Source organism: Lissotriton helveticus, chromosome 6, assembly GCF_964261635.1.
Source record: "Lissotriton helveticus chromosome 6, aLisHel1.1, whole genome shotgun sequence".
NCBI classification, from domain to species: Eukaryota; Metazoa; Chordata; class Amphibia; order Caudata; family Salamandridae; genus Lissotriton; species Lissotriton helveticus.
In genome coordinates this window covers 1,844,299,272-1,844,319,626 of record NC_136067.1, presented here as the reverse complement: position 1 = coordinate 1,844,319,626, position 20,355 = coordinate 1,844,299,272, and positions in this window count along the sequence as shown.

Below are 20,355 nucleotides of genomic sequence, written 5' to 3'. Positions count from 1 at the left end.
ACTTAATACATATCCCGGATAGAGTGGATGAGTCAAAGAAGTAGCAGGTTCTCTAATGCTTGAGCGAAGGTTAGGCGGAAAAGATCTATCCGTAGTGTATGAAAGGTAGATAGAAGAAGTCTACTTGCAGTAAAACAAATCTTTCTTTTCTAGACACTCGAGTACAGTGGCGAATGTGTTATGTTGTAAATTAACTAAAGCACTTGCACTTTAAGAGGGAAAGAAAGTTTCCGTTACCTTGTGAAGGAGGGAGTCAGTTGCGGAGCTGCTCTGACGTCACTCTGTGCAGCGCTGGGATTGGTAGAGACAGCGGGTGTGTAGCGGAGCTGGAATTGTAAAGGAGGGGTGAGTGCCGAAGCGCGAGAATCTGTCTCACGAAAAGGCCGCACACCCATTGGCTGAAAACATTTTGAATTTGCGCATTTGATTGGTTGCATGAAAATAAAAGACGCTTTTGTATTGGAAGTGATTTTGTAAACAAAGTCGCTTGCGGGAAAGTATATGTGGCATATAACTAACCCGGAGACTAGACCTGATCCAAAATATTTAGGGTTTGGAAAAGAAAAGTGGAAAGGTCGTAGATATGACATTATGTATGGAAACAAGAGGAAGATGACCTTAGTAAACAAGGTGAGGAATTATTTCAAAAAGGATAAGCCCATCAAGACTAGAGAAGGTGTTGTCATTCCACCACCTAACACTCCCGCATCATTCATGATGTTTGATAAAGGGTACCACTCGTGTGTATGGTTGGAGAATTGGGTGGAATACACTAAAAATGACCGAATTTTGGCATTTCCGTTAGAAGGTACGTTTAACGGCAGGATTCTGTTTAATTTGAGAACCAGAATGAACGATTTACATCCCAGACCCAGACTGACACAGTACGAAGCCCTAGAGGAATGGGAGATAGAAGCTTTTGAGAGGGACAAACCCCGAATGGATACAGGGTTAACCAAATGGTATCCTAAAGTGAAACCCGAAACTCGAGAGAAAAGAATGAAAGAGTGGAGGCAGAATATGATAGTAGAAGGATTGTACCCTATGATGGCACTAGGAGAACCCATGGGAGAGAAAAGGACAGAGAAAACAAGACATTTAGTGACCAGTGGAGATTCAGATGATGATTATTTGGAGGAAATATTGATGAAGAACCGACCTCCTTATAATGAGGGGTTAAGACCCATAGGTGTCAGAGATGCCTGTCTAAGACCACCTTTTAGTGGAGAGTCAAGATATTCAGGTGAAAAAGATTTCTGTCCAAGACCTCCCTTCAAGGATGAGACAAGACCCTTAAGTACAGGAAACCCGGTCACGAAACTAAATTATGGCGAGGGACCGAGTATGACGCATCCTACAGCCCCGACTTATGCCCCAACTTTGGCTCCGCAGGTAGTGCATGAGAACTCTCTGGAAAGAGTATTGCAGGAAAGAGAGCGAGAGGCTCTAGCCAAACAGAGAACCAAATTAATTCAGAAGATCTCCCAACTAAATACAAGTCATGAAGCCTTGACAATCCCAGTAACTATTAAACCAGTAGTTCCTTTGTATGGGGATAAACAAGGGAGCCCAAAGACTCCGATCATTTCCCCAGCTGTAGTACAGCCGAGAAAAGAGCTTTTAATTGTAGATGATCAGACAAGTGAATGTGAATCTGAGATTTCCTTAATGGATTTACCGATAAGAGAACCAGAAAGGGGTGCAAGAAAGAAGAACACTCCTTTCAGTTTAGGAGAAGTACAAATAGAGTCAGCTTCAGGGACTAGAAGTGCCACAGTAGTGACTCCTGACGAAATTGAGAGATGGAGTCGAGAATTAGAAAAACAAAACCCTCAGTCAAAACCCTTAGATATTTTCAAATTAAGAATAGAATTGGAAGAACTAATGGCTGGAAATGTGGGGTTAGACAGACTAAATACCTTTTCGGAAGAAGAACTGCTGTTTATCTGTAAGAGTATCACCCGTAATACCCGGGTGTTTCATGAGAAATTAATGGACACCGCGGCTAGTATGGGAATTGATATTGGGAAATCTAAATCATTGCAAAAACCCTATAGGGCAGAATTCTCGGATAAAGACTTAGAAAACATGAATGTGTCTGGGAAAAAGGTACAGATCAGGGAATTATTAAACTTGTTGCAGAAATGGGGAGTATTAGAAAAATGGAAAGCCAGGTGGACAAAGAAAAAGGAGGAAAATAGATCAAAAGAGATGGCTTCAGAGTATGTCCTAAAGGAAGCAGACAAAGCAGAAAAATTATATCCTATGCGAGAAGTGCCAGGTGGAAAATATGTACATGTTCCATGGTCCCGACAGGATATTGTGTCCTTTACCAATGATTTCCCAAAATTACGAGAGAAATCTGTGGATTGGTATAGGCAGGTAGAAAGGTTTGTGAAAGTACAAAAATGCCTGTGGAAAGATCTGGATGGGTTTTTCGATATTGTAGTTCCTGTAGATTTGTGGACGGAATGTAAAATTGCTGTTGATTGGCCTAATAAGGAATACCCGAGGGACCCTCTCACAGGGGCTCCTTCTGATAATGTAATGGCAAAATACAACCAGGTAATGTTGCATCTGAAGGGAAAAGTGCCTGCAAAGGAAACCGATTGGACCCGAATAGATAGAACTACCCAGGATAGAGATGAAACTGTGCATTCCTATTATGAGCGACTGTTACAGGTGTTCAAAACTTACAGCGGCATAGACAACATTGAAATGAAGGACATGACTCACTTCATTTACAGGTTTGTAAACGGTTTAAGACCTGAAATTTTCCAATGGATCAAAGACAACAAAATCTGTTGGCAGTCTAAGAAAATTGATGAAGTTTTAAGGTATGCAAAATACTGCTAAGATGAGATGGCTGACAAACGAAAGGCTTTAAAGGAAAAGGTCATGTGGGCACAGGAAAAACTAGCTGAACAGCAGGAAAAGCAGTTGAGTAAAATGAATAACAATGCCCAAAATCAAGGTTCTGGGGGTGGAGGGTAGCCCAAAGTAAAAATTAGCCGAGAGGAGGCCAAAAAGAAGTTCCCCTGTCACGGGTGCGGACAGATAGGGCACTGGAGAGATGAGTGTCCATAGGCACAAAATGATAACTCCCCAAATGATTTAAATCCACAGACGCAGAATGAAAAGCCAAGAAAGACCCAGCAACAGGTAAAACAGAGTCAGTTGCCCCGTGCACCTAGACCGAATTTTAAGGGTAAAACACAGCAGGGTGAAGACATCGAGGTATGGGGAGGAAAGGAGATTAGAAATGCAGCAACTTCACAATTTTTGTTGTTTCCTCTGTGATGAACCTTACTGATGGTGCCTGAGGGGGGAGGACGAGGAGTGCGTACTTGGCGCCTCCTTGCCGGTAGACCAGTCAGGGCCATACATTGAAGGAAAGGTTGAAGGAAATGATGTCACCTTTCTGTTGGACACTGGGGCTACCCGTTCTACTGTAAGAACAGTAGACGTTCCAAACCTACCCCTCTCGGGAGAAGCGATCCAAGTAGTGGGTGTATCTAATCAACTGATTAGTACCCCAGTTACTGAGCCCATGGAGATTACGATAGGGAATTTCAAGGAAATGCATAGATTTGTTGTCTGTGATTCCAGTCCTGTAAATCTATTGGGACGTGATTTGTTGTGTAAAATGAACTGCACCATCTTTTGCACACCAAAGGGCGTCGAAATACAAACCCCAGACGAAGATGGAATATACAAATTAATGCTAAAAAGGCCTGACTCAGAAATTAAAAGACTAACAATACAAGACTTACCTGAAGAACTTCAACAGACAGTGAAGCCAGAAGTATGGGACTTTACTGGAAAAGATGTAGGACTAATGACAAATGTAGACCCAATTAAAATAGCCATAAAAGGAGATGCAGTTTACCCAAATACTAAACAATGCAAAATGAGTGCAGAAGTGAAGGCAGGAGTTGCCATTGAAATAAAAAGATTGCTAGAAGCAAACATCATACAAGAAGTGTTGAGTAGTCCTTACAACTCACCGATAATCGGAATCAAGAAACCTAGTGGGAAGTACAGGGTAGTGCAGGACCTAAGAAAGGTAAATAAAATCGTTGTTCCTTGCTGTCCTATTGTTCCGAACCCAGCAGTGATTTTGTATCAAATTCCATGGAATGCTGAGTGGTTCACCGTAATTGATTTATGTCACACATTTTGTTCGATCCCATTGCATCCAGACAGCAAATTTCTATTCTCATTTGAATTCGACAGTCACGTGTTCGTTTGGAATCGCGTTCCTCAGGGGTATACAGAAAGCCCCTCAATCTTTAATCAGATTCTGAAAAAGTGCCTTGAATCCTTGATTTTACCTGGAGAATCAGTTTCGGTACAATATATAGACGACCTCTTGGTGGCGTCTAAAAGTCAGAAAGACTGTGTCATTGACACCATTGCCTTACTGAACCACTTAGGTGAAGGAGGACACAAAGTATCACCTGACAAACTACAGGTCTGTACCACTTCAGTAAAATATCTGGGGCACCAGATAGAGAAGGGTATCAGGAAAGTTACTTCAGAAAGAATTAGAATAATTCTAAACATGCAATTACCCAATACTCAGAAAGAAATCAGAATGTTTCTTGGAGTTGTAGGATACTGCAGACAATGGATTGTGGGATTTGCAGTCCTAGCAAAACCATTGATAAAAATGACAAGGAAAGGAGCAAAGGACCCAGTAGAATGGGATGAAGAAAGCATGACAGCATTCACTAAATTACGAGAATGTCTATGTACAGCCCCCGCATTAGGAATGCCTGATTATTCGAAAGAATTTGCACTATTCTGTGATACACGAGACAATTGTGCACTGTCAGTCCTAACCCAAGAGCATGGTTTGACTAGACGTCCAGTAGCATACTTCTCTGCTACTTTGGATCCAGTGGCTGCTGGATTGCCTGGATGTCTGAAAGCGGTAGCTGCAACTTGCATGAGTCTTGAACAGAGCGAATCCATCATTATGGGACATCCTGTAACTGTGTATGTTCCACATGCAGTTGTAATCTTACTGACCAGAACTAAAACCCAGTATCTCACACCTAGTCGGCTGACTAAATATGAGAGGATTCTTGTGGGTGCGGCAAATGTAATCATTACTCGGTGTAACATATTGAATCCAGCAACCCTATTACCAGACTCACTAATTGCAGAAGCAAAAGGAGAGGTTGAGCATGACTGCATTGACCTGACTGAGTTTAGTACCAAACCACGCCCAGATATCAAGGAAATGCCCCTGTCTGTAGAAGATTACGAGCTGTTTGTAGATGGCTCATGTCTGAGACATGAGAAGGGAGGCCTAAGTGCTGCCTATGCTGTAGTCACAGTATCACGTGCTGTAGAAGCATCCTATCTATTTGGAATAAAGTCTGCACAAGTAGCCGAATTGATTGCATTGGCAAGAGCCTGTAAAATTGGGAAAAATAAAAGAGTAACCATATATACTGACAGTCAGTATGGTTACGGGGTTGTGCATGACTTTGGCCAATTATGGCTGCAAAGAGAGTTCCTGACTTCTTCAGGTACTCCTATCCGAAATGGAAAAGTGGTACAGGAATTACTGGAAGCAATCCAGTTACCAAAAGAATTGGCAGTGGTCAAGTGTGCTGCTCACAAATCCGGCGATGACAATGTGACAGCCGGTAATCGATATGCTGACCAACTGGCCCAACATTGTGCAAGATATCAAATGTCAGTCAACATCAAATTAGGGGGATATGGAAACAGCTGCCAACTTATGGTGTTTGAGAATGTGCCAACATGGGAGGAACTGAGAGATTTACAGAGTGCAGCAGGACCAAAGGAAAGGAGAAGATGGAGAAAGTTTGGTTGTCAACAGAGAGACGAGGATGGTGTCATTGTTTGCTCTGATGGTATGCCTGTGTTGCCTGACAGCTTGCTTGCTCCTATGGCCCAGCTAATACATGGAAATACACACATTGGTAGGGATGCCATGGTTCATGTCTTCAAGCAGATATGGTTCAATTCGAAATTCAGGAAGATAGCAGAAAGACTCTGCCAGAGGTGCTTGACATGTCAGCAATACAATGCTGGGAAGAAAACAGTAGTTTCCCTGGGGAAGATTGGGAAAGCAGAAGGTCCTTTTATAAGGTTACAAATTGACTTCATTCAGTTACCCCCTTGTAGAGGAATGAGATACGTTCTTGTCATTGTTTGCCTGTTTTCAAAATGGGTAGAGGCTTATCCGGCCAAGAAAAATGATGCCATCACTGTAGCCAAATTGTTACTGCGAGAACTAATACCTAGGTACGGGGTTCCAGTCACAATTGAATCAGACAGAGGTGGGCATTTTCAGAATGAAATAATTGGTCAGATCTGTGAAGCATTCAAAATTACTCAAAAACTGCACTGTGTATATCGTCCAGAGGCTTCTGGAGTGGTCGAACAGCTAAATGGCACTATCAAGTCCAGACTAGGAAAGATGTGTGAATCTACTGGCATGAACTGGATAGAGGCCTTACCTCTTGTCCTGATGGGAATCAGAAGCATTCCAGACCGAGAGACAGGTCTGAGTCCCCATGAGATCCTGATGGGAAGAGTAATGCGACAAGCATGGGTACCAGGACACAAACTGATAAGCATTTCTGATGATTTGGTACTAGAGTACTGCAAGCAACTGGGTGACCAAGTGCGTTATATCTCTCACCAGATTGGGGAAGACGCCGTCGCCAGCCCCAGCAACTCCAGTCCATAATCTGAATCCAGGTGATTGGGTGGTCCTAAAGAAACACACCCGTTCAAGTTGCCTTGCACCGAAGTGGGGAAAACCAAGACAAGTGATTCTGGTGACCACAACAGCGGTGAAGTGTGCCGGTGTGCCAAAGTGGATCCATGCCAGCCATACGAAAAAGGTAACCGAAGACGAAGTAACTGACGCTGAAGGTTGTCCAGCTGAGGGGTCTCCAGACATTGGTCCTGAGGTAGCTGATGACGAACAACCGAGCACCAGTCAAGATGGATGGATACCTGTAATCGACCTGACATTTGATCCCATAAGAACCAGAAGCCAAACATACTCAGACAGAGAGTGGGATAGTGAGGAAGAGACAGGAATAGAAGGAGACAATCAGATTATCGAAGTCCATGTCAAATCTGATGAGGAAGAAGATCATATAGGGACAGAACAGGTGATCGACACACCTCCAAGAACTCCTGAGATTGAAAAGGGACAGATAGAAATTAGGGCGAAAGTTCAAGCGGAAGAAAATCAAAGGTTCGAAGTGCTTGAACAGGATCAGATAGAATTAGACGAATGTGTTCAGGACACTGAAGTTGAAACAAATTCAGTCAGCACCTGAACAAGGCCAGCTTAGCAACCAGGCAGAAGAAACTGAAATAAGACCTGGGACTAGTCAGATAGAAAGGGAGGAAGCAGAAACAGAAGTGCCACAACAAAACGAAAACAAAAGAGCATTAGAAAAAAGCCAAACCACAGTGCCAGTTAAAAGATTCAAGAAAAAGAATAAAGAACCAAGGTACATCAAAAGACTGAGGCTAAGACTAAAAACAGTAGAAGAAAAGATTGAGCAAAGAAAACAGGGCTCCAGTAAAACAGAACAAACTGGAGAGAACTCCAAGCGAAGAAGTGACAGAATAAAGAGACTAAACGAAAAGTATCGGGGTCCTGAATGGACTTACCTGGTGTTGGAGGAATTTGAGGATCTTGAGATAAGTGACGAAAGTGATGAAGAATTGACTGCTGACCAGTCTGCCGAAGAAGAAGAACCAACCAGAAGTTGCCCAGTGTAAGCAACTTGTGCAAAGTTACAAAGAGGGGTTGGAAAGCTTCTTTTGAGCGAAAATGTCTGATTCAAATGTGAATGAAAGACCGAGACGAAGTTGTTGTAAAACATGCTGCCAAGTATGTTTATGTAGTGTAGCAATAGTACTGATCCTTTGGATAGGACTAACAGTAACCCTTCCTTCTATGATGAGTAAGAACCCAAGTTTGTACCCAAATAATAATTTACCTGACGACACTGTAGAATCACGCACTAGAATTACACCACGAAGAGTAGACACTTTGGACAAACCACTTAGTCTGAAACGAAGACAGTTAGATTTAGAAGCACCAGATGAGGAAGTATTACACTTTAACAAGATTAAGAACAAGACTCATTTAAACGTTTTCGCAAACCTGTTATTGCATTATGTAGAAACTATGGAAATAGACGACTGTTATGTCTGCATGAAGCTACCTACTTCTGTAGCTGAAGGCGTGACTTATCATCACTTGCCCTTAACCTATGGAATCTCCTGTAGTATACTAACTAGCTTATTTTACAAAAGAGGACCTTTACAGTATTACTATTCAAACTCTGACGTAACATTTTCTGAACTTCCTGTTCGAAGAAACCTGAACCCTGTACATACGACTAGAGATGTAGCTAAATTCATGAGTGAATATTTTCTAACTGTAGGAAAAATTAATATAGATGATGCACATAAAAATAACTTGACCTGTTCTTTACATGAAAAGGAAAAAGAATTCCTGGACATGGTAGAAAAGAGATGAGAGAGTTTCCAAAAGAAGGCCAAAGACAAGAACCACAAGGTTCCTAAATGGGCAGAAAGTATAGGGAGCACCTCAAATGGTGGAGGAAATGTTGCTGTGCTCCTTGATTTCGAAAAGAAGGGGAAGCTTTGTCTTAAAAGGGAAATGACTAGTTATTATAACAATGTTTTCATTGGTTCCAGTGAATGCGAACATAATTACAAGGTAATTGGAGGTTGGGGTTTCAAAGATGGGACAGAGCCTGTGTTTCCTCGAATTTATTTTATTTGTGGGAACAAGGCTTACTTTAAATTGCCCGACCATTGGTACGGGAGTTGCTATTTTGGTATTGTCTTCCCAAAGATATACCATGTGGGGAAAATCACTGGAAGCACTGAAGAAACTAACCAATTAGTACGCAATAAAAGAGAAACTGCTGGAGAAATTGTAGGAGATATTTTGAGCGCAATAATACCTGCAGTGGGAGTGGTTCTGAACGCAAACAAAATTTGCAAATTGTCAACAGTAGTAGATCGGTTATCTACCGACACTGCTGGAGGTTTCCTGATGGTCAATACCGAAATGGTTGCGATCAGATCAATGGTTTTACAAAACAGACTTGCTCTTGATACTCTATTAGCAAAAGAGGGCGGAGTCTGCAAAATGTTGAAAGCGCAACATTGCTGCACTTACATACCTGATAAAAGCGTAGGAATCCAAAGGTATGTGAGGAACATTACAAATTTGGAAAGAGAACTTAAACCACTGGAGGTTGACAGTGCCTGGAAGAGACTTACTGATGGTCTCTCTGCTGTAGGTCATTGGTTTGCAAATTTAGGTAGAGGTTTATTGTTTAAGGTACTGATGCCAATTGCAGGAATAGGTTTTATCATATTCCTCATATTTGTCTGTTGCAAATGTCGCAAACACCAAAAGAAATATACTGTGAACAAAAGAGGCGTGAAACGGAATGTGGATGAACTTGAATTAGAGAAACTGAATAATCAGATTTATAAAAGGGTGAAGAATTCTCACCCTAAAAAGGAAAATAAAGAGAAATTGTATCGAATGTTGGAAGAGATTGAATTGGGCAAAATGTGAAAAAGTTGGCATCTGATTCTATTGTTTTGTGATGATAGTAAATATCATCAAAGAGGGGATTGATGGAGCAAGAATTCGCACGTTGCGCGACTTGCTTGTACTCATGAACCTCGAATAACAATAATAGATTAACTCAACCTGTTTGTCTTACTAATTTCCCCGTTATTCTGACATTTTGGGTATCCCCGAGACGCTTGCCTATGTGTTTATTAACATTAACAACGCTTGTCATTATAATGGCCGCTGCTTAGCGGGGTTTTTTCTGCGCATGCGTTGGTCACACTCACGTGACGTGACGTACTCGCAGTTCTGGTGGGAAATGTTTGCTCATGCACAATACAGCTAAAATGGCCACTTTGTTTCTCATATGCTCCGTGCTTGCAAAGCTGCTTTCGCAAAGTTGTTTGTTCTGCACTCACCCTAATGCTATAGTTATTATAAAGTAAGGGGTATAGAGTAGCTATTCATGGTATACAGTGTATTCATTTTTTCTGTATTTCTAAATTGTTTTCGCTTACTTTTCATGTATCGTATTATTTGGGGCCCGAGAAACACTCGTGATTCCATATTGAACACCCTTTCTGCGCATGACTGTCTTCTGCCAGTGGCATTGAAACTGTGCCAACCCGAAGTCCCAGCCAAGATGTGCCTGGGAAGATGCACCTTCGCCTAGCAGAAGAAGCTGAACTGTTCTCAATGTATCATAATTCATAAATGCGCTATTGTAATATAGAAACTTAGGTCATGGGAACCCCAAATTCAATAGGCGGTCCCAGAATATGTAAATTAGGACTTGTAGAAATGAAATGTGGTTGGTGTGTTGACCTATCCTACTTGGGGACCAATCAAAATTGGGGATTCTGACACTTGCAACATTTGGGGGGTGGTACACTGACCCGAAAACAGTATAACTAGCCTAGGTTTAGCTAGAGAAATTGTCCGACTTGTCCGAATAGCTGACCTGTCACTGACCCAACGCACTCAATAGGTGATTGATACAGACTGCTGCGGAGCACTCTGTCCGTAATTTCCAGAGACCCAAGCGGGGTTTTGGAAACCTCAAGTGCTGGCGGAGCACTTTGCTGGGGAATTCGATAACCCAATCGGGGTTCTGACTGATAGCTGCAGAGAGGGTGGAGCGCAGGCGTTGCTTCCGAACTGCGGGTGCTGGTCTTACCTTGGTGGTCCTGTCCTGATCCTAATCTGGTTTTCCTGTCCTGTCCTGGGGTGTCCCTTCTGCACCTGCTGGCCTACTGGCGACTGTCCTTCCTTGGGGTTCCTCCTGTCCTTAACTGACCCGTGGCCAGGGTTGGTCTTCACACCGTTCTAGGTAAATATAATTCTGAGGGAACCTGTCCATTTGCATTCTCCATTTCTTGCTTTTTGAACAAATCGCATTTGCATGTTGTTCCTTTTCTTACCCTCCCGATTTTTCTGACAAATGTTAAAGTCCTACATTGTAGTTGTTATACTAGCATGTTCCAATTTTTTCCCCATCCTATAAGCACTGTTCTAAGTACTACTCATAAAGTAATTAGATGCTCTTTTTCTTTACCCATCCTTTACTCGATTCAAGCAATTGCACTGTTGTATTAGTATGGTCTATTCTTACTTTACCTATAGTTCCTCTTTATGGGGAAATATTTCACTGTGAAATTCTAGTATGTTCCTTATTTTTCCCGTCCTTTAGACAGCATACTAAGTCTAAACCCTGAAACCTATATTAGCATGTTCCCTGTTTTTACCTTCCTTTATACTTATAAATGGTTGGTTTCCTTTACTTCCTTTATGGATACGTGCTCTTTATAATTTTAGTTATTGACAGCTTACTTATTGTAAACCTCATGCTTACTGAACTTGATGAAAACTAGATAAAGATTTAAAAACTTCCCGTGTCTCTGGTTATTATATGAGTGCAAATAGAGTAAATAGTATTGTTGTATTTTTGTGTCTGCCTTTCTTTTACAGCTAGCTCCCTGATCCATTGTGGTCATAGGTACCCGTAACGGTGGAATGGTAGGTCGGGTACAGTAGGAATAAATAGGAAGGAAAAGGGATACTGGTAGTAGAGTGTAAGGTTACCCGATTAATAAATATGATAAATTGAAATATATGGGCCCGATACGTATGTGGTAAAATTGTTGGTCGGGTGACCTGCGCGCTCTATTATTTTGGTTTGAGAACTCCGCGGGGTTCCGTTAAGGCAAACCTGGTCACCACCTGGTCTATACACGTGGGTAAAGCCATTACTATCTTGGTTCTGATTTCTGATCGTAATGTAACATAGTAATGCAAACCGCACCCAGATATCTACGTCTGTGCCTCCAGACGCGGTAGCTTGTGAAGCCACTCGTGCTGATGGAAGTAGCCAGCACACATTCATACAAGGCATAAGCAGCTCCAAAAGCTCAGCATGTTAGCGCGAGACAAGCCGAGGACGGTTGGGAATTAATGGCTCCTTACCTGACCGTCGATACTCCGGGCGTCCCTCCGAGCCGTCTCGGGGAGGTACCTTTCCGGTCTGCGGAACCATTTTTGTATTTCGTGCTCACAGCGTCAGAGCGTGCGATGCCGCACGTATAAGTTGGGCGTATTCTCACTAGGGATGATGGGAATGGTAGTCCCCAATGGCGAGAATTACTGTTTATAATGATAACAAGAGTTTTAAATACTTGGCGAAACCTCAAGATCTCATAAAGGGTATTTGGTGTAAGAAGGACATTTCAGAATAAATGCCTTTTCTGATTTAATTAATCAGGTTTAGTCATTTTCATCTCTATCAGGCCTTTTTTGCCTTCATAAAGTGAAATTAGTTAAGTAAAATAATTTGGGAATCTGTCCACGATAAGCAACACAGTAATCTGGAAGTTCATGTAGTAATCACACATCTGAGCAGACATCCTTCAAGTCAGTATGAGGTAAAATCAGGAAAGAAGTGTTACCTTCACTGAAAGGGCAAAAACTGATGAAGACATTTACTATGCTTCGATTTGAATGTAATTGTTTTAATTGCTCCAACCTTAGTATGTTATAATGTGGACCATGGTCTTAATAAAATGCCATTATCAGTACCACTTATTTCCTCTGCAATGGAGTTACGGTACTGTATTGTTGACAGATAAATTAAGCATACACCAGCTGCCTACCTTGAATCAGGTGGTAAAAACAAATGTATGGCCTGATTGTGTTTCACAGAAAGTAAACAGTTGGTTAGGCCCGGACAGAATTATGATTCCGCTTGACGAATTAGCAGAATTTGAGTAACTCCACATTAAGGGGCTCATTAGGATCGCGGACGGACTTGAGTCCGTCCGCGACCCCAGAGTAGGAGGGAATGTCCGCATGGGCAGCGGTGTTCCCTCCGTGAAGATTAGGATGTGACCGCCAGGGTGGCGGTCACATCCTCTATCTTTAACATTGCGGCTGGTGCAGCTTCAAGCTGCACCCGCCGCAATGTTAAAAATGCATTCATTGCATTTGTATGCAGAAAGCGGCGGGCACCGCGCGGTGCCTGCCGATTCCTGCATACAAATGCAGGGGGGTACCATGGGTACCCCCCATGTGCACCCCCCATGCCCCCTTCACCCAGGGGGCCTGCAACGGGCCCCCGAAGTCAAAGTCCGTATGCTTTTCCACGGCGGAAAAGCCGCGGTGGAAAAGCATCTCTTTTACACTATCCTAATATGGCTGGCGGTGTCTGATAGACACCGCCAGCCATGTTACAGCTTTTCCACCGCGGTTGACTGAAACCAGGACCCACCAGCCATCCTAATGTGGCGGTGGTTCTTTGGTGGGTCCGCAGAGGATTTTCCGCATCCTCTGGGCCGGCGGTGGCTTCCTCCGGCCCCGAGGATGCGGAAAATCCTCCATCCGAATGAGCCCCTAAGCTTGTAGCAAGGAGTTTCTGCCAAATTCTGACAATCTGTGCTTGGTGGAATTATTCTGCTGTTCGAGCCTCGAGATGTTCTCGGCAGTAATATGAGCCTGCATCAGTACGTGCTTGCGAGCGAGATTTGCCAGCCCCAGGTGCGAGTTCTATTTCTGGTCACTATGGAGCCTTCTAGCGCCATTTTGTAAAATCGGTGGTCGTGAGCGATCAGGACTGATTATTGAGTAGATTTTCTACTCGAGAAGCAACTAAATCAACTACAAATAACTTTTTGAGTAAATATTCTACTCAAACGGATGGTTCAGATAGATTTTTAGTGGAAAAAGCATTTTTTTTATTTGAATGTTTTATTTCAACAGGAAGGATGTGCCACAGAGACTCCAGATTCCTCTTCCTGACCAGAAGGCGCCTCACAGTGCTTTGTCCATCTCTTGGTCACTTTAATTTGGATTTCCAGGTGAAACAATCACTCTCTTTGTCTGTAATTCCTGCTGCATATATAGCATTGAATGTTAAGGACTTTGTTTCACAACAAATAAGTTAAAACACTTTTGGATAAGAGTGTTGTTTGATAAAGGACATGCACCAGTATATATTTGAACATTGTATTTAATCTTTAACATTGATTGTGGTTGTGGTGGTTGGCCTGGAATTGCAGTAGGGGTCTACCTTTTTGCATTCGATTTTTTAGCTTTTATAAGGGAAAAAGGCTGCACAGTTAAGAACATTTTCTCCATGATTGAGAACTTATATTTGCACTATTCATTATTTTACCATTTCACCTAATTTGCCCACTGGCCATCCAGCCAGTACTAGGCATTGCGTACATGAAACAACTGTTTCTGTGGTATATGTTATTTAAAAATAAATCTATGATTAAGACGAGCGATTTCATTAGATTAAATGCAAAATGTGCTTTTTTGTATTCAATGTTTCATTTTCTACAAAAAGTGAATATGGTGGGGTAATAATATGTCAATGCCTTGGGAGGATGTGTGTTAATGAAAACCTTTTAGCTGACTTAATTTTCATGTTTCTCATTGCCAAATTAATGGTAGTGTTTTCATCTTTGTTTAACATGCCTTGCATGTTATCTGTCCAAGTAGTCATTGTTTTTTTCTGGCCAGTGTGTGTGTGTTTTCTATAGGCCACCATATTCATTCTGTCAATGGACTAGTGAATATTTTGTGTACTCAGTGGCCATAGGTCTGCATGTGTCCTTTGTTGTCCTTGGCTCCTTGCTTGTTGTTGTTTGAACATGTGTCCTTGATCCCCACCTCTCGAAGCCTATCTGTCAGGATAGCGTGGTCTACAGTATCAGAATCCACACTCAAATCTAGAAGCAGAATCGTGGCCGAATCACCCATGTCTAGAATGCCTTTGAGATCCTAAGTGACCACCAGAAGGGCAGATTCAGTGCTATGCTGAGCACAAAAGCCCATTGGTGTGGGATGAAGATGACGATTATTTTCCAGAAAACAAGACAGCAGCAGTTGACATGCTTCTCTAAGAGTTTTCCTACATAAGGTAACAGTGAGATAGGACGAGAGTTTCCAGGTATTGTTGGGTCTAGATGGAGTTTTTTTAAGTAGAGGTCTTGCATGTTTCTAGTTTTTTGGAACAATTCCTAAATCTAGATTATGGCATGTGTTACCAGAAGTTCATAGTTAATTTTGGATGGCCACTATGTTAATAACAATACTTTCTCCGCATTACTTTGCCAAACGTAATAATGCATACACAATTTGTTGGTCCTGGATCTTTTGATAGGTTTATCCCCAAATGTTTTGCCTTCTATTTTTCTGACCCTGTTTTTTTCGCTCTAGGACTCTGGACACGTTACCATTGCTGATCAGTGCTAAAGTGCATATGCTCTCTGTTTAAATTGTGATGACGATTGGTTATCCATGATTAGCATATTTAATTTACTGGTAAGTCGCTAGTAAAGTGCACTGTGTGTGCCCAGGGCCTGTAAATTAAATTCTACTTGTGGGCCTGCAGCACTGTTTGTACCACCCATCCAAGTAGACTTTCAAATGTGTCTCAGACCTACCACTGCAGTGTCTGTGCATACAGTTTCACTGCCATGTCGACATGGCCAAGGCACCAACTTGCCAGGCCCTAACCTTCCCTTTTCTTACATGTACGTCACCCTAAGGTAGGCTAACCCCATTGGCAGGGTGCATTGCATGTTAAAGGAAGGACATGTTGTAGTAGTCTCTCCTTTAGTTCTATGTCTATGCCCTTGGCTACTATTACTCAGTGCCGGCAGGTGAAATTTGGGAGTGGTGAGGCTGGAGTTGGGCAGGGGTTTACATTAGGGGGGTATGCATTTTTGGGACCCCAGTCACGATTTCTCATGCAAATCATTTTTTAAAATGTTTTTATAATTTATTTATTAATTATAGGTGTTTTTTATCTTAGTTGTTCCCAACTTAATGAAAGCCATTCATTTGTCAGATTTTTGCACTACAAAGTAAAAATGTCGTAGGAAATCAGCTAAGAATTGAGCACAATAGTAGTGGTGATAAACAGAAGCAAACGAACTCTGTTGAAGTAAAAGGCTTGTGAGAGACAAGGCTTAATGAGGTGGCTGTACAAACAGCAAGGTACCATGCTGCTGAGAAAACATGGCTGTCCAAAAGAAAATTATCACACTCTCTTGGCATTTTATGCAGCAACATCTTCAACAAACGTTAATCAAAGTACCTCATGGAGAAATCAAATAAAACAGGTATTTGTTCAAAGCTAATTCATTAAGAGTTAGCCTTCTCAAGTATACATCTAGTTGTATACCCCGAAATCGGTTGTTAAGTACTAGCTGGATGTGTCCTATGAAAAATGAACAGTAAATGCACTTTGAATAAACCTAGATCCTCAAATAATGGGCAGATTGTGTCTTATAACTGCATTATAGGAGCTGTTGTGGAGTTGGCAAAACGCATGAAATACGTTAATCTGAAGGACACAGTACAGCAAAAAGAAAGCAATTCACATCCAACGCACAGCTTTAATATCAAAATAAGTGAAAGCTTAGCGAGACTCTCACACATCCTATACTAGCCAAGTGTGCAGCTATGGGACAGCTTTATAGAGAGCTACTACCACAACTTACTGACAGTTCCATGCACCGCCTATACAGATAACTCTTCAACGCCAGGTAGGTTAATAGCAATGAGCACCTGCAGGGAAGGCTGCTTATATTATTAGCAATCACACAAAAATAGAAATCTAAAATCCGTTCTCTCTGAGAGTCCATTTATTCCATTTGTTGAAATGGGTGCACCAGTGTGTGTTTACTCAACAGTATTTCAATTAAAATGGCAGAAAGCACGTTACCCACCAGCCCAGGGATGCTTATCTCAGGATGAATTACAGCTATCACATTTCAAAAGACTTCAGCAATGACAGAAATCTTCCTTCTGCAGAAGCGTGTTGCACTCTAAAAGTAGCAATTGTTAAGTTATCATGCCCATTCACTCATAAGTTGTTGGCATTTGGTTTATGAATGAGGTTCTGCTGTAAAATGCAGTCACTATATTTGTAAAATAAACAGTGTTTGTTTTAATCCACACCTTATGATTCCAACAGGGAAAGAGTGGCACTGCAAAAAGAGAGGGGTGTCAGGATATCAGATTTTACAGAGTATTTAAGCTCTAACCCAACCACTTGCTTTTTTTAACCAGAAGGCCTTTGAAAATTAGGAGTAAATAGCTTTCATGGAAAGTAAGTGTAATAGAATTAGTAAAGGCGACTGTACCGTTTGTTAAATGCACTAAGACACAACATACATCTTAATGTTTTCTCCACCACAGGTGTGACGACTCATAAAAAATGCGATGTTTCATAATACAATAAATGTACACTTCTATCAATGTCACTGACAGAAATCTTAATTGCCCCAGTATATCGCCATGTCTGAGGAGGACCGGAAATCTGGAATATTAAAGTATTAGTGAACTCAGAAATACCCAGTCCATGAGGTTTCACCAATTATATTGGTGCATGAGAATTAGTGCCTGCGTTAGCATACTGAGCTCTGCAGAGGCCTCTCGTTGCCAACTGACACTGCACTTTAACCTTACAGGAGCGGCTGTGAGGAAAACGAGGAATATGGGAGCTGCACATAAAGAATAAAAGTATTAATTGCTGTCGCCATGATAAAAGAGCAGGTGTCATTCATGTTAGTGCATCGGGTAGAGCTGAAGCAACAGTAAAGAGAAGTTAATGCGAGAAACTTTAAACAGGCCAGGCCCAAGCAAGTTGATCACTTCCTTTCCCATGGGAGCTGCTAGACTTTTTTACATACCAGCTCGTTCATGCTGCTGACCATCATCGGATCTTGGGGAAAACTTCAAGCCTTCAAGTTAGGTGACTCCTTTAATCTTCACACGCCATCTGCAGTGCACAGCCTCTCGCGAAACCACGAGTCTGAAGCTGGAAATGGCATCCTGCATAACTGCAGCGTGGGAAGCACGAAGCAGACACCTCGAGTCTGCACAGTGTGTCTTCAAAAGTGCTGAGGACAGACTGCGCAGACTCAATTTCTCTGCTTCCTGTCCGCAACCACCACCACCTCATCAGGGCTGCCAAGAAGACCTCCTTCAAAGACCGCCTTGACCACAACGCACACGACAGCAAGGATCTCTTCAACATCGTGAAGGAACTCTCCAACCCCAGCTCCAACACCAATGACATCCCGCCGTCGCAAGCCCTGTGGGACTCCCTCACCAACTTCTTCCACCGCAAGATAGCAGACATCCACGACAGCTTCAACACTCAGACAGCCCCAACAGACAGCAACACAACAGACCCTCCGCACACCATCGACCACGTCCCCTTGCTAGCCTAGACCAGCGTGAGCGTCGATGACACCATCAAGACCATGAGCACAATCCACTCCGGCTCTCCGTCAGACCCATTCCTGCACCACGTCTTCAACAAAGCAAGCAGCTCCATAGCACCCCACCTACGTAACATCATCAATCTCTTCCTTGAGACCGCGACCTTCCCAGAGAGCTGGAAACACGCCGAGATCAATGCCCTACTCAAAAAACCCAAGGCAGACCCAAGAGACATCAAGAACTACCGACCCATCTCTCTGCTCCCCTTCCCGTCCAAGGTCATCGAGAAAATCGTTAACAGACAGCTAACCCGATACCTCGAAGAGAACAGAACCCTTGACCCTTTCCAGTCAGGGTTCAGCAGCAACCACAGCATCGGGACCTCCCTCATTGCCGCCACCGACGACATCAGGACCCTGCTAGACAACGGGGAGACTGCAGCACTCATCCTCCTAGACCTCTCCGCCGCCTTCGACACCGTCTGCCACTGCACACTCCACGCACGCCTCCACGCCGCAGGGATCCGAGACAAGGCTCTGGAATGGACCACCTCCTTCTTCTCCGGCAGAACCCAGAGCGTCCGCCTCCCCCATTCCGTTCTGAAGCCTCCGAGATCATCTGCGGCGTACCCCAAGGATCCTCCCTCAGCCCAACACTGTTCCACATTTACATGGCGCCGCTCGCACACGCCGTCCGACAGAACGTCCTCAACATAATCTCCTACGCCGGCGACACTCAACTGATCCTCTTCCTCACCAAGGACCCCATCACCACCAAAGCCAACCTCCATGAAGGAATGAAGGCCGTCGTCGACTGGATGAAGATCAGCCGTCTGAAGCTGAACTCGGACAAGACGGAGGTCCTCATCCTCGGCTCCAACCCATCAGCATGGGACGACTCCTGGTGGCCAACGGCACTGGGGGCAGCCCCGACCCCCACCGACCATGCACGCAACCTTGGAATCATCCTCGACTCAACGCTCTCAATGACCAAGCAAGTCAACACCATCTCCTCCTCCTGCTTCAACACCCTCCTCATGCTCTGCAAGATCTACAGATGGATCCGGACAGATACAAGAAAGACAGTCACCCAGACCCTCGTCAGCAGCAGACTCGACTACGGAAACGCCCTCTACGCGGGAGCCCCGACCAAGCTCATCAATCGACTACAACGCATCCAAAACGCCTCGGCACGACTGATCCTCGATGTACCACGACACGGCCATATCACACCCCACCTGAGAAACCTGCACTGGCTCCCCGTCAGCAAGAGGATATCCTTCAAGCTCCTCATCCACGCACACAAGGCACTCCACAAGACCGGCCCAGCCTACCTCAACAGACGGCTCTCCTTCTACACCCCCAACCGCCAGCTACGCTCCGCTGACCTCTCACTTGCCACCGTCCCGCGCAGCCGAAGAACAACCACCAGCGGGAGATCCTTCTCCAACCTCGCCGCCAAGACATGGACACCCTCCCACTGAGCCTACAACAGACCCAAGACCTGCTGACCTTCAGGAGGATACTAAAGACCTGGCTGTTCGATCAGTGGAGGCCCCCACCTCCCCCCCCCTCAGCGCCTTGAGACCCTCACGGGTATGTAGTGCGCTTAACAAATGACTGATTGATTGATTGATTGATTGATTGATTGGGATGTATGACGTTACAACGCATACTTTTACAACGCATGCCTTTACAACGCATTTTTTACAACGCAACATCCTTTACAAAGCATTCCATTACAATGCATGCCATTACAACGAATTGTGTAAAAACTACCTTTACAACGCATTCCATTACAACGCATACTACCTTTACAACGCATACCACCTTTACAATGCATACCATTACATCGCATACCACTACATTGCATGTATGGTAAGTATTGGATAGTATAGGGGTTAAAATGACTATTCTAACACCAGGGGGTGCAACAGTAGGGTATGTGTTGGACAGTGTAGGGGTAAGTATTACTATTCTAACTCCAGG